Consider the following 6,270-nt stretch of genomic DNA (forward strand, 5'->3'; position numbering starts at 1 on the left):
AGAACCTTGGAGGTGACACAGGTCCAAGCCCCGTGTCCCCAGGCGAGAACCTTGGAGGTGACACAGGTCCAAGGCCCGTGTCCCCAGGCGAGAACCTTGGAGGTGATACAGGTCCAAGACCCATGTCCCCAGGCGAGAAACTTGGAGGTGACCCAGGTCCAAGGCCCGTTTCCCCAGGCGAGAACCTTGGAGGTGACCCAGGTCCAAGGCCCGTGTCCCCAGGTGAGAATCTTGGAGGTGACACAGGTCCAAGGCCCGTGTCCCTAGGCGAGAACCTTGGAGGTGACCCAGGTCCAAGGGCTATGTCCCCAGTCGAGAACCTTGGAGGTGACCCAGGTCCAAGGCATGTGTCCCCAGGTGAGAACCTTGGAGGTGACACAGGTCCAAGGCCCGTGTCCCCAGGCGAGAACCTTGGTGGTGACACAGGTCCAAGGCCCGTGTCCCCAGTGGGAACCTTGGAGGTGAACCAGGTCCAAGGCCCGTGTCCCCAGGCGAGAACCTTGGAGATGACACAGGTCCAAGGCCAGTGTCCCCAGGCGAGAACCTTGGAGGTGACACAGGTCCAACGCCCGTGTCCACAGGCGAGAACCTTGGAGGTGACACAGGTCCAAGGCCCGTGTCCCCAAGCGAGAACCTTGGAGGTGACACAGGTCCAAGGCCCGTGTCCCCAGGCGAGAACCTTAGAGGTGACCCAGGTCCAAGGCCCGTGTCCCCAGCTGAGAAACTTGGAGGTGACACAGGTCCAAGGCCCGTGTGCCCAGGCGAGAACCTTGGAGGTGACCCAGGTCCAAGGCCCGTGTCCCCAGGCAAGAACGTTGGAGGTGACCCAGGTCCAAGGCCCGTGTCCCCAGGCGAGAAACTTGGAGGTGACCCAGGTCCAAGGCCCATGTCCCCAGGCGAGAACCTTGGAGTTGACACAGGTCCAAGGCCCGTGTGCCTAGGCGAGAACCTTGGAGGTGACCCAGGTCCAAGGCCCGTGTCCCCAGTCGAGAACCTTGGAGGTGACACAGGTCCAAGGCCCGTGTCCCCAGGCGAGAACCTTGGAGGTGACCCAGGTTCAAGGCATGTGTCCCCAGGCGAGAACCTTGGAGGTGACACAGGTCCAAGGCCCGTGTCCCCAGGCGAGAACCTTGGAGGTGACCCAGGTCCAAGGCCCATGTCCCAGGCAAGAACCTTGGAGGTGAAACAGGTCCAAGGCACGTGTCCCTAGGCGAGAACCTTGGAGGTGACCCAGGTCCAAGGCCCATGTCCCCAGGCGAGAACCTTGGAGGTGACACAGGTCCAAGGCCTGTGTCCCCAGGCGAGAACCTTGGAGGTGACCCAGGTCCAAGGCCCGTGTCCCCAGGCGAGAACCTTGGAGGTGACACAGGTCCAAGGCTCGTGTCCCCAGGCGAGAACCTTGGAGGTGACACAGGTCAAAGGCCCTTGTCCCCAGGCGAGAACCTTGGAGGTGACACAGGTCCAAGGCCCGTGTCCCCAGGCGAGAACCTTGGAGGTGACACAGGTCCAAGGCCCGTGTCCCCAGGCGAGAACCTTGGAGGTGACACAGGTCCAAGGCCCATGTCCCCAGGCGAGAAACTTGGAGGTGACCCAGGTCCAAGGCCCCTGTCCCCAGGCGAGAACTTTGGAGGTGACCCAGGTCCAAGGCCCGTGTCCCCAGGTGAGAACCTTGGAGGTGACACAGGTCCAAGGCCCGTGTCCCTAGGCGAGAACCTTGGAGGTGACCCAGGTCCAAGGCCCGTGTCCCCAGTCGAGAACCTTGGAGGTGACCCAGGTCCAAGGCATGTGTCCCCAGGCGAGAACCTTGGAGGTGACACAGGTCCAAGGCCCGTGTCCCCAGGTGAGAACCTTGGAGGTGACACAGGTCCAAGGCCCGTGTCCCCAGGTGAGAACCTTGGAGGTGACCCAGGTCCAAGGCCCGTGTCCCCAGGCGAGAATCTTGGAGGTGACACAGGTCCAAAGCCAGTGCCCCATGTGAGAACCTTGGAGGTGACACAGGTCCAAGGCCCATGTCCCCAGGCGAGAACCTTGGAGGTGACACAGGTCCAAGGCCCGTGTCCCCAGGCGAGAACCTTGCAGGTGACACAGGTCCAAGGCCCGCGTCCCCAGCTGAGAACCTTGGAGGTGACGCAGGTCCAAGGCCCGTGTCCCCAGCTGAGAACCTTGGAGGTGACCCAGTTCCAAGGCCCATGTCCCCAGGCGAGAACCTTGGAGGTGACCCAGGTCCAAGGCCCGTGTCCCCAGGCAAGATCCTTGGAGTTGACACAGGTCCAAGGCCCGTGACCCCAGGCGAGAACCTTGTAGGTGACCCAGGTCCAAGGCCCGTGTCCCCAGGCAAGAACCAACAGGGCAAAGTAATGGGTGTGAAGCCAATGTCAGAAATCCCCTGTGTCCCGCCATCGGGGGCCCGCAAAACTGCTGCAGCCAATGTTCGACTGATTGCCTCTCTTGAAGGATGTTTCTTGGTTGCCAGCTTACAAAGACCTATTGGCAAAGCCCTCGTGAGAATCTTCTCAGACACCAGCAGAGCTGAATCAACCAGTGCCATGTTTCCTTATTGCTTACACTCAGTTGCAGTGAGGCTGTCTGTAATAGAATCGGCATTGTTGGATACCTCAAGATGCAAGTTATGCATCAAATATAATATGAAGCACCAATGAACAAAGCTACTCCCAGTGTGATATAACTACAGGAGAATGAACCTGTCCCCCACCGCCCCACCCCACCCCGCCCACCGGCCGCCCCATTGCAGAAAGCTCATGGATGAAAGTGATTGAGATCTGAATACTGTACACAGGAGATCCCATTTCTTTCGATCATTTCATCAATTTGACTATTAGTATCAGCGGATATTTCACCGCATTCTTCAACTCCTCCCTTAATTTTTTCTGGGTCATGACGTAAATACACGTGTTTGTGCAGCAGCTCAATAGGAGAAGCATGTGTCCGGATTCCTGAAGAATAAAGACTGGGTCATTGTAACCTGTATAGACATAAGTGCCTGTGATTCGGTAATAGAAGTGATGTACGGTGTATGTCGCCCATAATATGACGAAACTTCCGGATATACTGAAGAGTAAAATGATGGATTTTTTCCGGTTCTCCAGCTCTGGATCAACTTTATGTTCAGCAGTGTTGATGCCCCTCAATGCCCGTCGGACTCTACTGGAGGATAATATATGTCTTACTGTCAGTACATTGAACAGTAAAATAAGGAAAATTGCAAGACACGGTGTTAAAATATGATTACTCCAGGAATATGCTATCCACGTGGGTAAAGTATAAAAGTTGGATTTGAGGCCACAGAACATTGGGACGTTGTTAATAAATACAAAGGTTCAAGTACAAAGTGCCATGGGATATTTTGCAAACAGCTCAGAAGCAACACCGTGCCTACGATCGGAGCTGCCGTTTTCTCGGTGCAATATATCCTTTTCAGCTTCTGGCAACAAATAGCAACGAATCGATCAAAGGAGTAAGCGACTGTTAGCCAGACAGAGCCGTTTCTGCAAGCATAAACTAGGACCGTTTGGAGACGGCACGCCAGAGTAACGGACAAGGCGCTAACTGGATAGTAAATGCCAAAGATCCTGTTCAATATCCGCGACAGCCATAGCCACTAGATAGAGAGTGATGCATTTGGAGAGACTGCACTTCCTCTGGCACAGGATCGCAATTGCCATTATGTTAACTGCAAGAAAGAGGGAAATCATTGACCAGACTCCCAGTACAAAGCATCAGGATTTTGTCTGAATTTCAGTTTCTTTACTGACTCTGTGGAAGGAATCGAAACGCCCGCTTTGTGGTGACTGAGGATAATTTTAAGCTCACGTGTCGGGCGGGAAACCCACGGCATCAAGAAAACGCCAGTTTTACTGCGCCCAATATTAACTCCATTCATTTCAATGGACAGTAAAACCAGCGTTGTACCCGACCCCATCAGTTTTCCAACGGACTGGTTGGGTTTGTTTCAAAATAAAACTAAATAATAATTAAACTGTGTATTTGAAAAAATTAATAGCACGTGAGTGGTAAACGTGAACTAATATCTAAAATATACAAGAAGGGGAGGCGAAAGGATAAATTGAAACGAATTGAAATGGAGGTGGGAACTTGCAATCGGTGCAGCCACGGCTTTCAGATAAACCCCCGCATCGTGCAATAGAAATACGTCAGACTGAAATCGGGCGGTTTCTATAACTGGCGGCCGATCTGGAATGTCGGTTTTATTTCCGATGGCAAGTTGGTAATTTACTCCATTGTGGCAGGTCTTCCTTAGAAAAGATGCAAAGACTATGGAGAGGGTACCGAGGAAACCAACTAACATAACATCGGGGAATGCTGGGCTTTAGTTGTCAAAGTAGGCAGGGGAACCTGGAGCTCGTTGCATTGGAGTTTAAGAGGCGATCTGGTAAACGTGTTCCGACAGCTGAGAGATTTCCAGAAGACGAATAAGGGAGAGAGAAAAAACATTTGCTCTGGCGGATGAACTGTATTAATATAGGAAAAAGAAGGATTAAATCTTCACCAACGAATCTCGGGAAATGTTAGGATATTTTTGGGATCGGGTTAGTGGTGGTGATAGGAAATAAAATAACCTACCAGAGGCTACGGCACATGCCGAATTAATAATTGCTTTTAGACTGAAGTGGATAAACGTTACTAAAAGAGAAAGGAACCTGGGGAAAGGACTCAGAGCAAATTAATTTCTGGTTCAGAAGCGATGTTATCGATAGCTTCATTCTACGATTTTACAATTGTCACTATACCACTACGAATATTTCCAGAGGGACATGTTGTAGTGTGACAACATACATTTTTAAAAATTTCTTCTTTAATGCTGTCTGGATGAAACCGGAAACTGCGCATGCGCCTGGAGGTTGCGATTTGTGATGACAGGATCGGAGCTTAATGCTCCCGCATCAACTTCTTCCATTACTTTCGCGGAGCGTTTTCCATGATATTGTTGATTTGACGTGAATCACTGAAGGGTTGACATTGTAAGATGCATTAGGAGAGGAGATAAAGTACAATTTAGAGTAATTTGCGCAGTTCTGGTCTGCATGCTGTGAAGAGCATATAGAGGCACTGGAGAAGGTGCAGAAAATAATTCCAAGGAAGAACCAGGAACTGAAAGGGTAGAACTATCAGGAAAGATTGAACAGGCTGGGAACCTTTTTTTCTAGATAATGGAAGGCTGAGGGGTGACCTGACAGAGGTCTTTCTATGAAAGGATTTGATAGGGTAGAGGTGGAGACTATGTTTCCACATGTGGGGTTGACCAAAACTTGGGGACATAAGTACAATATGGCCACTAATATATTAATTAGGGGATTTAGGAGAACATTCTTTACCCAGAGAGTGGTGAGAATGTGGAACCCGCTACCATGAATAGTGGTTGAGGCGAATAGCAGAAATGCATTTAAGGGCAGCTAGATAAACACACGAGGGAGAAAGGATTTGAAAGTTATGCAGAAAAGTTAGATGATGAGAGGTGGGAGGAGGCTTATCAGGAGCACAAACACTGGCTTAGACCAGTTGAGCCAGATGACTCTTTGTGTGCTGTACATTATATGTAATTCTATGTATGTATCATATGCAGCAAGAGACTTATTTACATAATGAACAAGATGGCAATAAAATGACTTACCTGGAACACCAACAGCCGCAAGAATTGGGTAATAAATAGCATATACCGGACCTGTAACTGCTTCATGCATCTTCTGTTAGATTCAGGCTGTGAATACAACGGTTCTGGTACATGCACCGTGATGGGGTAAAAATCGATCCTGATATACAGTTTTTGGGACCTCTCCAGTGATTCAATGATGTAACATCATTACTGCTGTGAGTGAGACTCATTTAAACAAACAAGTTGCTTTTGCTTTACTGGATTTAATGTAATTGAGCAAATATAAATGATGTCGCAGTAATAACAACCCAATATTATTTTGACATTTGATCTGCAAAAAGAAGCTTTGTCCATCAGTCATATACATTTGAAAAAGTTACTATTTGATCCCATCTATTTTATGTGAAAAACAAACTAAATTAGGCTTGTAGCTTCATTGGCCGCCCGTTATACAAATCGTCCTATTCTCATTATTACTGATTTCAGTGGCACGTTGTGGGTGGTGGGTTCGAAATAATTCCCTGTGGCAGCGAGATCCACATTCTGACCACTCGCTGGGTAAAGAGGTTTATCCTGAATTCAATATAGGAATTATTGGAATAATGTTAAAACAATAGTCTGAGAGAGGACAACAGGTG

The 6,270-nt window shown here is 49.8% G+C and overlaps 1 pseudogene; it reads right to left on the bottom strand.

Moving 5' to 3' along the window:
* Window positions 1-2,816: 2,816 nt before the first annotated feature.
* Window positions 2,817-4,936, bottom strand: LOC147092648 (putative G protein-coupled receptor 139; annotated as a pseudogene).
* Window positions 4,937-6,270: the final 1,334 nt, after the last annotated feature.

The sequence above is a fragment of the Somniosus microcephalus genome, unplaced genomic scaffold (assembly GCF_052327205.1).
Source record: "Somniosus microcephalus isolate GS21.2 unplaced genomic scaffold, FLI_Smic_1.0 unresolved_chr2, whole genome shotgun sequence".
Classification (NCBI taxonomy): Eukaryota; Metazoa; Chordata; class Chondrichthyes; order Squaliformes; family Somniosidae; genus Somniosus; species Somniosus microcephalus.